Source organism: Stylophora pistillata, chromosome 5 (assembly GCF_964205215.1).
Source record: "Stylophora pistillata chromosome 5, jaStyPist1.2, whole genome shotgun sequence".
NCBI lineage: Eukaryota > Metazoa > Cnidaria > Anthozoa > Scleractinia > Pocilloporidae > Stylophora > Stylophora pistillata.
In genome coordinates, this window is record NC_142523.1 from 23,431,620 (window position 1) to 23,446,261 (window position 14,642).

The 14,642-nt window shown below is 38.6% G+C and overlaps 1 long non-coding RNA gene across 10 annotated transcripts; it reads left to right on the plus strand.

Annotated features, from left to right (window-relative positions):
• The first annotated feature begins 2,668 nt into the window (after nucleotides 1-2,668).
• LOC111347030 (uncharacterized) lies at nucleotides 2,669-13,438 on the plus strand. 10 transcript variants are annotated; one of them, XR_016001851.1, is made up of 7 exons: nucleotides 2,669-3,747; nucleotides 5,942-6,056; nucleotides 9,375-9,429; nucleotides 9,638-9,774; nucleotides 11,532-11,707; nucleotides 12,117-12,175; nucleotides 12,710-13,438. It is a non-coding gene; the product is annotated as an uncharacterized LOC111347030 (long non-coding RNA). The 10 variants fall into 10 exon arrangements; XR_016001852.1 differs by having other exon boundaries at nucleotides 2,671-3,747; nucleotides 11,532-11,632; XR_016001857.1 differs by lacking the exon at nucleotides 12,117-12,175 and having other exon boundaries at nucleotides 2,678-3,747; nucleotides 9,694-9,774.
• Nucleotides 13,439-14,642: the final 1,204 nt, after the last annotated feature.

Here is a 14,642-nt window from a genome sequence, read left to right on the forward strand (position 1 = left end):
GGCATACAAAGCTCTGCTTTCATGTCCAAATTGAGCACTGTGGGATGAGTCATCGCCGCTAGCATTGTGCATAGCTCACTATGCCCTTCTAGTTTGAGCACTCTGGCATGGCTTAGACGATACCACAAGTGTGGGATCGTTTGGGGATCCATATCGGTTCTTCCCCAAGATCTTCTGAGCGGAAATCATTAAAATAGAGAATTCTTAAAATATTTGACAAATTACACTGACTGGCGTGTCGTCAGTATCTAGTTCTGGCCATAGACAATTTTTTCTATATTTTGACACGGCGTCAGGGTCCAAAATTTAAAAAATTAGGCTCACACCACATTTTTAGTCCCGCATTCAGTTTTGTCTCCGATATATGGCCATCTGGGTCCAGTTCATTTTATACTGCATATAAAGAGCTTCACGTCGGTCAATAGCAGTTTGAGTGGCGTCGGTTAAATTGTGGGGGAGAAATCACAGTGTAAAGTCGAGCTGCGTTGAGTTATTTGGGATGGTTGAGGACACACATGCTATCACTATCATGGAAATTTGGCTATTTATGGGATTTTTTTCGGAAAAAGGAAAAAAACCCCAATAGAGCTCGATATACATACTTCTCAATTATCAAAGCAAATGTCGAGTGCAAGTTGGCTTAGTCCAAGTGCACGGTCTTTGTGATTGTGACTTGTTACCTTGGGCCGTCATGGCATCATGGCTTCCGCCAGCTATCGATTTTCTTAGTATTCTTAAAGACCTTTTTGTTTTTTTGTTTCAGCTCAGGGATGATCATATCTCCTTCTTGGCTTTGTGACAGAGGACTGTCAGGTAAGACGGTCTGACAAAAGATTATTCAAAAATAAGCTGCCGGTTCAATTTGAAATAATATTGTCAACTGGACCACTAAGAAGTTCATCCCAAATGGGTCTGCGCTTTAAGCACACGAATGATATATCGAGTCCGGGAAAACTCAGGTCAGCAAAAAATTATTTCGACCTCAAACGATTTTTTTTTGCGGACGTATCATCTTGGTTAATACTTACCTTGTGTAAAAAAAAAAGCTAAAGGGCACCTTTCAAATCTAAAGATGGTCGAATTGTGTTCTCTTAAAATTTTTCCAGCAGAACTACTTCTAATATGAAACATTTCCTTTAACGTTCATGTGGAGATTGCAATTGAGATTGAGGAAAATATGTTATTTAACTAGCTTCCACGAGGTGTCTTTTAGGCAACGGATAGAATTTGATAACAGAAACTGCAAGCAATAACAAGGTGCTGATCAGATCATACCGTATACTACTAAATACATGCATGTCACCTATAATGAAGTGTTCCCCAGGGAACAATTTTGGGACCTCTTTTATTTTTGAAATATATTAATGACTTACCACATTGTTTGACATATTCTGAACCTAGAATGTATGCAGATGATACCAGCCTGACGCTTGCCAGTACTGACATTGAGGATCAGTTTAAAGTAAGATCTTAGACACGGCCTCCATGAAAAGCATAACTTTTTTTTATTTCTTTTAATTGAATTGTTATTATCAAATTATTATTGTAGCTAGATAGATAGGTTTCTAGTATAGAATTAACTAAATCAACTGATGGAAAAACCGTGTATAAATAAAGTTATCCTTTTCTATCCTATCCTATGCTAATGATTTTTTTTTTTGGGGGGGGGGAGAGGGGTAGGCCTGTTTTGATTGTGCTCGTAAAATGCTTGCTCACTGGAATGGATAAAATACAATATTCTTTGGATATATCAACAAAGTTGAAATGGTAAATTGGCCACCGTAACGATTACAAAAGCTGACGTTTCGAGCGTTAGCCCTTCGTCGGAGCGAATAGAGGAATTGTGGGTTGTGTGTGCCTTTAAAGGCAGAAAATGGAGCAACGTTATTGGTGGGAACATGGCAACGAGAAAAACAAGAATAAATTAGTATGTTGCATGCTTTGACGTAGATATAATATGATACAAACAATGACCTTCTAATACAATTACCGTGAATAGAGAGAAAAACGACAATCATAGCACATTAATTCTTCAAGATGAGAAACATTACTAGCAAACTTCAGGAGCAAAATAAGAAGTTTATGCTTAAAATTATTTAATCTAGATAAAAACAATAGCAGAAGAAGGAGATACACAAGCTATTTGCTTAAGATCAGTGTCAAGGCAATTAATAAGCAAATGTGCGCTTTCCAGAATTAGACCGGAAAGGAACTTGAAGATTGAGAGCATAAGCTCTGGTTCACGAACCAGTTGAACTAACTGAAGACAAGAAATTGAATTTACGTTTAAGACAAAGAGGAGCACCAGGATTATTAAGAATCAAGGAATAACCAAAGTTGCAAAGAAATTGCCAAAAATCCAAAAAGTTGCAGACCAAATTTCAAAAGTTGCAGCTTTAATCTCTAGATATTTTTATGTGAAAGTTAATTAAAAGCTATCTTTTTCGTTTTTCGCAATAATTGCTGATATTGGTCAAGGAATGGCTTGAGACTTAGCTTTAAAGAGTTTCTTCCAATGTCCTCGCTTTTCCGTTCGTTAATGGTAAATTGACTTTGACAGCCATTTTTGCGCGTCATTATCCGTTCTAATATTAGATAATAGGCTTGCTGAACGTTTTCAAATTACAGTTTACGTGTTCGAAAGGGCAATAAACGTTCAAGAAATTCGCATAAATTAAAGCTTTCATATAAAACAGTCGACTTAATCGAGCGTGATATGTCCTCTAAACCTAAATGCTGCTCAAAAACTGCACAAAAAGGCAAAAAAGTGTTCGAGGTTGCTGGAATCGCAAAAAGTTGCTCCAAACGCCAAAAGTTGCACAAAAGATGCCGAGTGCTATAGGATTTTCTGAAATAATTGATAGTCTTAAGATATGTTGACTTTTCCCACAACAAACCAAAAGAAAACAGGAAACGGATTGAGGAAAGTTTGGTAGCTTAGAGCGTCGCAGAGACAGAATGAATAAACGTATTGAAATGATTAATCGCCTCTTTGTCGACTTCATTTCGAGAATTTCTCGGCGATATTTTCTAATTCCTAGTGAGTAGAACAGAGTTTTTAAAAATAGCTGCGACTTATCCCGAAATAAAAGAAGAAACAACGCAATTACCAGTTTAGGAGGACCTTAGAATTCACGACACAGCTCTATGTTTCGGTGTTCCTTAAAACTTCCGGACGCGCCAGAGGACTTTTAAGAAAAAAATATAAGTAAGAAATTAGTATTATTTTGGTGATACTAATTACCTACTAATTTTTTTTTTTCCTTAAGCAAGAAAACCCTAACATTTATCACAGGATGTCATATAATTTCCTCTTCTCATTTTAGACTGTCTGCGGATTGGCTATCTCTATTCTAAATTATTCCCGCAGCGCTGTTACCGATGACTTCTCACGCAGATGAGCAATCGATTATGATATCGTCTGTCAGTTTTGAGGTTCTACTGTAAATACTAATGCTACCTAAATTAAATAGATTTTTGAAGCTCCGAACTAAACCACCAATGACATGCGGCACTGTTATCATAAACACCGAGCAATCATGTAAATTCAACTCTTAATCTGTATTCCTTAGCAGATCAGTTTCAGCATCTCAGTTTCAGCATCTCAGTTTCATTATCTGTTGGAAATTTTTCATGAATATTAGATTTTTTAGTTACTGTCCACTGTGAGCTATGCTTTGATCGTTGGTGTTACAACGAAGTCTGTGGAAAAAAGCTCTGCATTTTGGTAACTTCACGTTTTCCAAGGTATGTTTTAACTGAAAAAAGTTTGTTATGATTTCACGGTAAAAGTCTTATTACACAAACAAGGCACATTAGAAGTTCTTATGGTCTTGCTTATGGACCCGTGGCCCAGCAAACAGAGCTCAGGCAAAGCAGCATGACCAGCACTTACTTTCAAGCAGGTAGTTATAAGACGAGCATAAATTAAAAGTTTGTTATGATTTCACTGTAAAAGTCTTATTACACAAACAAGGCAAGTTAGAAGTTCTTATGGTCCTTATGGTGATAATGGATTAACCGTGAAATATGATACGGAGAATAAGAGTTAGCCTTAAGGATACCGTAGACCTTAGCGGATGTCCTTCGCCGAAAAAAAAAAAAAAAAGGATTAACGCGCCATTTGAAGCATAACCACCATAAACTAAATATCAGTGAAAAGCGTTTGAAATGCACTCTCCGGCAAAAACTATTTTGCTTTAGCTTGACCTAATCGTAAACCTAATGGAGCGCGACAATTCGAAATGGACGATATTTCCATAAGCGAATTAATTGCATATCAAATCTGACCGCGCTGTACAAATAAACCTTCTGTGCACAATTTCAATTTCTCCAATTGTGGGAGGTCTATTTTGAAATACGGAATTCCCCCACACGATTTTTTTGAATTTGTTTAGCAATTTTTCAGTAATTTTATGGCATTCCAGTGAGAATCTTTCCAAAATTTTACGAGCACGGTCGGGACAGGCTTACTTCTGATTATTGATCGCTAAACTGGTGACTGTTCAAGTTGTCTTTGTTTGATTATTTTCAAAATCTATTTTTCCAAAAACGAAAGTTTAGCATCGCTGATTGCTTATGTTTTCGGGACAACAAATGTCTTGTATTGAAATGTTTTAATTCACAACACTCCTTCATAACTCTTTCGTTGTGGTAATGTAAAAAAATTAATTGTATCAATAACAATTACAGTAACATACACCGTAACAGTTATGATGAAAATAACAAAATACAAAAAAACCTTTCAACTTTCTCATGTAAAAAAACCTTCGGAAGAAATTGTTTAGAATGTGCAATTTCTCCTTTGAAGCATCAGGTTTAAACCAAGGGAGTTTGGTTGTTTCAACTTAGCTGAATACTTAGTCAAATTCTTGTTCAACTGAATAAGATCTTACGAACAAGACGGAAAAGTCTTCATTCCCACATACTACTATGTCTTGTGTAAGTTTAGAAGATCGTGGAGTCGTAGAGCTTATAAGATTGAGCCGTGAGGCTCTCCCTACGAATATATTGTGTTGACATAGAACATTACACAGTAACTCTGGTCAGGGCTAAAGCCTGAACTTTTTCATCTGAAGTCCAGCGGTCTTCCCGTCAATCCCTACATCTCCTCTGTGGTTCGGGTACATTGTGATGCATTCGCACAAAAATAACGAGAGTCTGTAAAAAGACATCTCTTGATTTGCTAAAAATAATTCATAAAAGAATTTTAAACAAGAGAGTGAATACGTGAAACCCATTCGTCAGAACTAATGAGTTTGTCACCAAATGCTAATGACAAGAACAGTTATTAAAGATCGTTGTGAACATTCATTCAAATCAAATACATCTTTACCGCTACAATCAGCAAAATACATCATGCGAGTAATATTCTCATGACTTTTTGGGCACGCACGAGTAATTCACATTGAAGTGTACTGGACTGTTCCAAATAAGTGGTTTTCCGCAATTAGCCAAGAACGAGTGAAAAACAATTTGTGGAGCCAAAAGGTCAAGGAGGTGCACACATGCGTATAGAGCTTGTGAACATACTTGCCTTTTTGCAAATTTCTAATTGTGACTTAATTGTGACCGACGAAAATCCTTACCCTTAGCAGCATCGGTTTACTGGGTATTTATTGCGAAAATACAGTGGTGAAGATGTTCTTAATTGTTCATCTTATTGGCAATTAGCCGAAAAACTCTTTAGTACATAACGAGTGGTTCATTACTGTCATAAACTATTACCATTTGCGCATGTTTAGGAATGTTCGCTTCGTATTTTCCATTTTCCAAGAAAGACTGAGGCTTTAAATCTTTATTATAAGATTTTTATCAAACTATTTCTCCCGTCAAGTGAGTTTGTAAAACCAGCTTTATGAAATTCTACACTGTTTTAACTCAGAGTTGGTCAATTTGAATACTTTGCAAAACTTTCCATTCGTTTTTCTTCTTATTTTAGGGCTACAGAAGCAGTGACATTGGCAACTTCGGCTTCTTTTACGTCTGTCGTTAACGTTTCGCTATGAACTGAGCGAAAACTGCACTACTAGATGAAGTTTCGATATTTAATTCAGGTATGTCAAAGTAGCCACAAGTCAACAGAATAATGATAATAATAATAATAATAATAATAATAATAATAATAATAATAATAATAACGATAATAATAAGTTTTTGTATAGCGCACATTTCAAGAAACTCTTATGGCGCTTAACAGCACTTTCGGAGGACTTTAGCCAGACTGCATCAAACAGTTTACAATATCAATCGAAGGAAACTTATTTAACGATGCCCCCTTCCCCAATTCCTGGTAAACAGGCCAGACCACATCACAGCAATCTCGTGAGTGGGTTCTCTAACGTCCCCTGCCTAACCAAATTAAATAATTAATAGATGCAAAAGACGGGACCTAAAAATTTATTCCTCCTTATTTGAGAAGACTAGAATGTCTATCAATTTCTTGATATTATAGAAAGGTAGCACATTCTACTCAGTTCTTTTAAGACCTTGAGTGTTGGTCCGAAATCTCGAACCCAACAGTCCGGCGCTCTAACCAATCGAGCTAACTGGGAAGTGATTAGATGAAGTTCTTATGGAACTGAAGTAAACATGATAGCAAGCCTGACGTAATTGTTCCTATGAAATGTGTGTGTTTTTTTTTGGCTGTGCACTAGTTTAATGCAAACTCGATTTCTCTCAGAAAATCAAAATGCAAAAGTTCAAATTTTTCTAAAGGAATTGACTCACAGTTATTCGACGCATGTCATACGCTAATGGTCACTAAAAATTATTTAAAATTTGTCTAAACTAAGATAGGAAAAAGTCATTAGTCTTAAGCAGAGAAAACAAACAAAAGGAAGTTAACACAGCCTCAGGCTAAAGCAGTCAAAGATTTCCGAGAAACGCAAGCCTAAATGTTGTGACATTCACAGCACTTTCAATTCCTTCACAGTGAAACTCCTAGTACTATGTTGGAAAAAAAGTTTTTGATCCCTTTTGGATATTTTCGATAGTTTATTCTAATAAGAAAACAATATTATCTGATTAAGTGTCTCTTAGATATTGAGATCGACGAGGAAAATCACAGTGAGTGTTAGTTTGTCTGCGAGTTCAGGAAAGCCCACCGTGTATGTAATATTATTCGACTACAACTTTGCAATCTTGATCAAGAATTGGCTTTTTATACCGTCATATAGTTTCTTTAATTGTCTTTCATCTATTTCTTATTTTCATTCCGTGCTCGCGATAATAAAGCTATCGAAAAGAGGTCGTCCTGCAGGGATAGACAGCCGCCATAGTATATATACTAGATCGAAGCTATTAGAAAAAGGTCGTCCTACAAGGGATGGACAGCCGCCAAATCATATATACTAGATCAATTTCAAAGTATTGAATGAACGTAAGACACCTTAATTAGGATTTGGCAAAAAAACCAGCGGCGAGTTCGTAGAGGCCCTGCTACACGACATCTCGGATGAAGTCAAACAGAAAGCCCCTGTTGGCTCTTGGGTGACCGTCAGATGGGAAATACGTTTTCAATCGATCGAAAGCCTAATCCCATATAGGTTTTTGAGTGACCTTTCTCTCCCAGTAAAATCGAATACAGAGATACATTTATCCGAAATTTCATCTTGGTATAGTCTATTCTTTAAGCGCATTTAGAAACACTGCATATTTTTATCAAGCGTGGAGCGTGTCGAGTTTACTCACGGGATGTAATGGAAGGAGGGGAAAAATAATCGCTTCGGGCCAGGCAGTGCACACTAGATGAGCGTGGCCCCTGCTCAACCAGACTGGATAGCGGGCGAAGTGAGCATCCTCATCGAAACACTTTGCATGTCTTACAATTTCTTCTATTTCGTATTTTGTTGTGCTCTACAGAAAAAAAGGGTCGCCATAATTCCTTTTCCAAACAAGTGGTTTAGTTTTGTTCTGGTTGATAATAGCTTTTATATTTTGTCATGATAAATATTGGTAAAAACCACGGCCATTGCCGTCTCGTGGGTTTATCAGAAGCAGTAATGCGTTACATTTGGTTGCCCATTAAATCTCGGCCAATGAGAACACAGGATTGTCCAAGATGGCTTCCCTCGACCATCTTCTCTTCGATGCGGACCCGGATACTCGAGGATAGCCATGATTCCACGTTGTCATTCGTGCAGGGAGGCTCTCGGACGAGTGTTTATATCCAATGAATCTAAAGAGCACATCCTTGAAAAACACTATGACCTAAAAAATTCCATTGATGTCTCCGTATTTTATCCAAATGTTGATCTCCAGTCGGTCTTCGAAATATTCAAGGCCAGCCTTCGCGCAGGCATTCTGGAAGCAAATTATGATTATTCAACCCGACATGAAAGGCTGGTTTATAGATGCTCATTCGCTTTTGTAGTGGGTACCTTTCCAATTGAACATCGATGGGGCATCACAACACACGAAACCTGTTATTCCAGAGTCGTTTGTGACACCTCCAGATGCCCACGATGTCATCGTTCTGTGCCCACAGGGGTAATAACAGCTTTTCCGGATGGACGCCCCAACTAACCATCCCACATCGAGAGTGAAGCGTGCTGAGCTAAAATCCATAGTTTTCACTAAATGGAACTGAGGAACTATCGAGTATACCCATGAAGTAGAATAGTCAATCAGAATGATGTACCTTAATCATTGTAAATGGGTTAGATGATGGCTGAATTGAATTGAAGCTGAATTAAGAAACAAAGTAGAGCTGTAACTTTCTAATGTAGGTGATATAATTGCATCAGATTGCAATGACATAGTTCAAGTGCTGTAGGTGTTACCAACCTCAGATCCATTTCAACTCAATCAAGAAGCATCCGATCATCTCCTGCCTAAACTACCTGAATTTCCACGTGATCTAGCTCAACATACTCGAATTCATTCACTCTAATTCCTTTGAATGCGTTCTGTTCACACTGTTTGACAGATGCAACATGGAGTGATCTTTACCTTTACCTTTAGTGATAGCTTCTCAAAAAAGTTATTTCCAGCCCTCCTATGTTCTTAACGAAGTTTCCTTGCATTTTTGGAAAGTGGGCATTCAGCAAATAAAGAAGATAATCATGTTCTGCAAGTCCATGAGTCTTTTTAAATAAGCTGATCCTATAAAGGAGGGGCTGGGGGACAAGGGTAGTTTTGAAAAGTGATGAACTGAGAATAACTATACTAAGACTTAGGGAAACAAAAAGTAGGATAAATTTCTAACTGAATCAAAGTACTGCAGTATAACTGACATGTGTAATCTCGAGGTATTCCGAAGACTTCTCGCATAATTCGTTTGCGAAAATGTTTCTTAGGGAACTGACTTGTGGGAAAGCTTAAATGCTGTATTTTGGATGTAGTTTGATAGTATTTGTGTAATTTTGTTGTAGCAAACTCAACAAGACTTGAGCGGGAAGATGTTGCATGGAGGAATTCAATAGCATGGTGAGATTTTACTTTGCCAATGTATGGGACCGTTAGACTAGCAAAAGTGAGGGGGTTGTTTCATTCTTCAAGAATAAGGTAGTACTTTCATGCCCAAAAAATACATGTGATTGGATTTGCAAAAACCTGCTCATTATGTTGCAAGATTGACAGTCTTTTTTATACCCAGACAGAGCTCAGCCATTGGGTAAATACCTTGTATTTGTAGGGTGGTTGAGAGCTTATGAGGGGCAGCTAACTCCTGTTGCATCCCCTGTCTTCAAGCCTGCCTGACATAAGAAAATGCAGGTGACCAAACGTCAAGACTAGTGCCGACATGCAGCCCAGCCACCAACCTATATAAAGGTGGGTTGTAAATGGCTCAGTGCAGAAGGCTAAGGGCAAAGGGAGTATATGTTTTTAAAACCCTTTGACAGACTGGCATTTTTCTCCAAGGCTGGAAGGGGCTAGTCTTATTCATCGAGGCTCAAAGACTGCATTGTAGGATTGGTAGTCAGGCTTATGCCCTGTCAAACCTCAGTTACTGGGCTAATAGTCCATGGCTAGAGAGTGGTTGAGTGTTCAAAAGCATACCATTTGGGGAGAGGGTTCAATTGACATTGCAAAGCCTGATGGCTAAGATCTCGATTTGGATTTTCACTTTAGCCATGGAGTGTTAGCCCAGTAGCTAAGGTGTGACAGGTACAAGCCTGGTTACTAATTCTGCAATGCAGGCTTTAAAAAGCGGTGAATAAGACAAGCCCCTTACAGCCTTAGAAAAAAATTCCAGTGGAGCAAGTGGTTTCAAAAACCAACCATTCCCACTCTTTAGTTCCGCACAGATTAACTTGGAACCCACCCCAGGATAGAATGTTGCGATGCCCATCTTCAAGTGAAAACCTAGCCACAAGATTTTTGCAATGTCAATTGAGCCCTCTCTCCCAAAGGCGTGCTTTTTAGCATTCAACCACCCTGCAGCCATGGAGTTGCAGATCTGTGGCTGGTGTGTGACAGGGTACAATCGTGACAACCAATCCTGCAGTGCAGGCGTTGAACGTGGATGAATGAGACAAGCCCCTAACAGTCTTAGAAAAATATGCCAGTTGACCAGGGGGTTTTGAAAACCTACCCTCCCTACTCCTTACCTTTCCCCACAGAGTCCTACGCAGCCCTCTCTTGGATAGGTTGGTGGCTGGGTTGCTTGCGTGGATATTTAGGTTGGTGCAGGCTGGCTTGAAGTTGGGCGATTCCCGCCTCGAAGGGAAACCTAGCCATCAGGTGTTTACAACCCCTTATAAGCCTGCTGCTGTGGACTTTCAACCACCCCTCTAACCACAGGGTGCTCACCCACTTCCTGAGCTTTTGCAGGGTATGAGCCTGAGTCTCAATCTTGTACAAATAGGGTCGGTGAGTCTAATCAAATATATATCTGAGTGAAATCATTAAAAACATACCCGGCAAATAAACAACAAACTCGAAGTCAATTTCCAAGCACACGCCTTTCAAAATTGAAAATTTTCCCAACCCAACCACACCCCCAGCCGAAATAATCTAGTCCACTAGAAGAAAGGTAGAAAGTATAGGTCTGACTCTGACTTAATGAAAAAATTCCAAAAGAAATTCAGCCTGATAAGAACTAAACCAGAGTGTCCACTTTTATGCAAAAAGCAAATCTCCCATGAAGCCTACCTTCCCAACCCCTGAGCTTTCCAATCAAAACCATTTGAAACCCACCCTTAGTGGTTGGCCTGCAGGTAGGAATTAGCCTTGTCGTTAAGCTCACTGTATTTTCAGTGGCCAGGCTCAATTGATATTGCAAACACCTTGTAGTTGTTTTCATTTGAAGGCGGGCATCGCTCACCCTCAAGCCAGCATGGCTGAAGAAAACGCGGGAAGCTTAACGTTTAGGCTAGAGCCACCATGCAGCCCAGTCACCAACTTATCCAAGGGCTGGTTACAAATGGCTCTCTGAGGAAAGCTCAGGGATGGAGAGGGGAGGTTTTGAAACCCTCCTAGTCAACTTGCATTTTTCCTTTGGGCTGAAAGGGGCTTATCTCATTCATCTTGGTTGACACCCTGTATTGCAGGATTTGTAGTCAGGCCTGTATCCTTTCTTACCTCAGCCACAGGGATAACATTCTAGGACTGTATGGTGGTTAAGTTTGTAAAGAATACCTTTGGAGAGAGGGCTCAAGTGACATTGCAAAAACCTTGTGGCTCGGAGGTAGGCATCGCCCGACTTCAAACCAACCTGGCTGAGAAAAATTCAAGGGGCAAAAGTCAAAGCTAGCGCCTGCAGGTAGCCCAGTCACCAAACTATATAAAGTTGGGTTGCAAATTCCTTTGTGTGGAAGATGTAGGGGGTGGGGAAGGTAGGATTTGACTCATCAGTCATGAGAGATCTTTGGTGGAAATCTTGGTTGAGTTCTTACGAGGTTTAATTTGTTTTGGACTTTGTCCCTTTATTCAGTCAGACCCATGCTTTATAGCATTATTTATCATTTATTTATTATTATTTATTTCTTTTATTGAACTTTATTTATACACGGGTTAAACATCAGGACTTAAACTAAATATTAAAATTACATTAATTACATTGTTAAGATACTAATCTACTACTAGTTGAACCTAATAACAACAAAACAACAACGAAGTGCCTACTTTCCATGAATGCTGTGTGATTAATTAATTTATTTACTATCAAAAAGGAAACCTCTGCAACCGGATTTAAAAGGAGCGATAGTTTCTGCTTGCCATAGAGTAGTAGGTAAGCTGTTCCACATCAGCGCACCATTATAGCTGAGACTGTTTTTTAGAAAATTGATACGGGGGAGTGGAACAGCTAGTTTGCCCTCACAATTCCTAAGAGAGTAGGTAAATATTGCACTCCGATCAGTAAACATTGATTTCAAATAATCAAGGGCGAGACCATTAAGAGACTTATAGACCATAGTGGCTGTCTTTAATTCTCGTTGAAGGCTAAGTTTTGCCAGCCTAGTCTAACAAAGAGATCATCCGCATTGGCATCGTATGAAGAAGAAGTTAAAATACGCGCAGCGCGATACTGTAGTTTTTGTAATTTAATGGAAGAAGACTTGTTGAAACCCCTTGTAGTGGACTAGATCATTTTGATTGGAGTTGGGGTGGGGCTGGGGAAGTTTTCAACTTTGAAAGGTCACTTGTTTTCTTGGATATTGACTATGAGTTTGTTGTCTTTTTGGGTATGTTTTTTTTTTCTAAATATATATAATCGTCATTATTTTTCTTGTAGTTTGATTGTTTGTATATGATTATTTTGCAGCAGGAACATTTTGAGCAAGATGTTTTGCAGGAAGATATTGCTTAGAGGAAGGAATTAGATAATATAGTAAGATTTCGTCTTGCTAGTCTATGGGGCCATCATGAACAGAGAAGCTCGCCGCTGCAGCCACGATCAAAACCGGCTTAGTTTTCAACGAATTCTTCGTAGCTCACTTTTCACATTTGTACTCTTTATACTGTTAATACAAATTTTTCTGAAAATTCTGAAGGAAACCATGAAAGGACTGACAATAAATCCAACTAGTTCAAGCATGTGTTCCCATGCAGTTTACCGTGGAACGTTTTGAGACTATATGTAAATTACGTCTCGCTCGTAAAGCACCACAAAATTTGCATATCAGGCTTAGCAAGAGTTCATGACATTAATTGGTATATAGGGTGGATAAGGTATTCTCAGTGGCCAAGATTTGGTCTTTTAGCCATATGTCTCTTTTCTTTTGTTTTTGAAGATCGTTGTACCGAAGTTTTCAATCAAATCAGTTCAAAACAGAAAGGACGTCTCGATGGTTTTACCCTACGTAATTTGCATAGCCCGACATTATAATATGATAAATTTGCGAACATGGACTGGCGACTATACTCCCGAAAGAGCAAAAACCTCTACCATTTCTCCAAGAGCAGGAACACGCAAAGTATTGTATTTCTTAAATTTAGAATTTTTGTTTAGTTCACTTGGGAAATAAAACATGCACTAATGAGGTTAATTTAATTACATAAAATTGAGGTGTTCGATTCTTTAAAAGTAAGTAACAAGAAAGATGAATTCTTGGTAAAATAGTTTATTAGCGAGCTAAAGAGAAATCTGTTGCCCCAAAGTAACTCATTACAGAGAAAGACCGCATACTTCCTTTCCCCTCTCCCCCCACTTCATGAACAAATTCAACTGTCACGCAGGCTCGTTCGGCCTCTATGTTAATATTTTTATACATTCAAGCGAAACAAATTTGTACACAGTCTATATAGTCGGCTCGATCAGTGTTTTAACGAATTTTGTCGCAAAGAACACCACCACGTTGTATCAAGCACACAAGGAATACAAATTGCTAAGTTGAGACGTTTTCAGGAGCAGCGGCCGTTCTGATCGAGCCGCGACATAAAGTGACAGCGCAGATGTCAAACTTACAGAGACCGCAGAATGGAGAAAACGGCAAAACAGACTGAAACTCTGGACTCATGTGAATAGCTAAGAATATAATGTTTGAGTTATGGTTATTATAGTTACTTCCAATTTCTATATGCATCGGAGTCGTGTCTTTCTTCACGATTTTCAAAAAATTGTAAAAAATTCCAAATTCATTTCCCCAAACTAAACTTTACATATTCTGAAAGACCATTAACTTTAGTGTCATCATTCGTAATCTTACGAAATTCTGAGCAAAGGCATATGCTAAAAATAATCGTTGTTTTTCGCCTACCGTTTTCAGCAACACGGTAAAGCCATAAGCTTTTGACTTCTCTTGAATATTAATCTAATCTTTATGAAATCACGGTATGTAGACAATGACAAGTTGTACAACAACTTAGAAGTGTGATAGCTTTCTCTCGCGCAGTCTTTTTGATACGCGAGTCGAGTGAATCATGAGCTATTTTAAACCTGTTCAGTGCCGCCAAATCGATCCCGGGACTGAAAACGAAACGTTTTCGTTTTTTCGGAGGCAAATAATTTTTTTAAGAAAAAAACTGCACAGCAATTGTCTACTTTCTAAAGGCTACTTGTATGCAAAACAACGGCGAATTTAATTTTTTTTTAACTTTGCCATGCAATGTTTGATTTTTGCACGGATTTGCTCTTAAGTTTTGGAAACAAAACGACGTGAGGGCAGTAAGGCTGGACGGCTTTTTCCGGACTGGCTCACGTCCCACCGTATGGCCCTGCACACGTCAGCCTTTATTATGGTTTTCTATGGAATTGC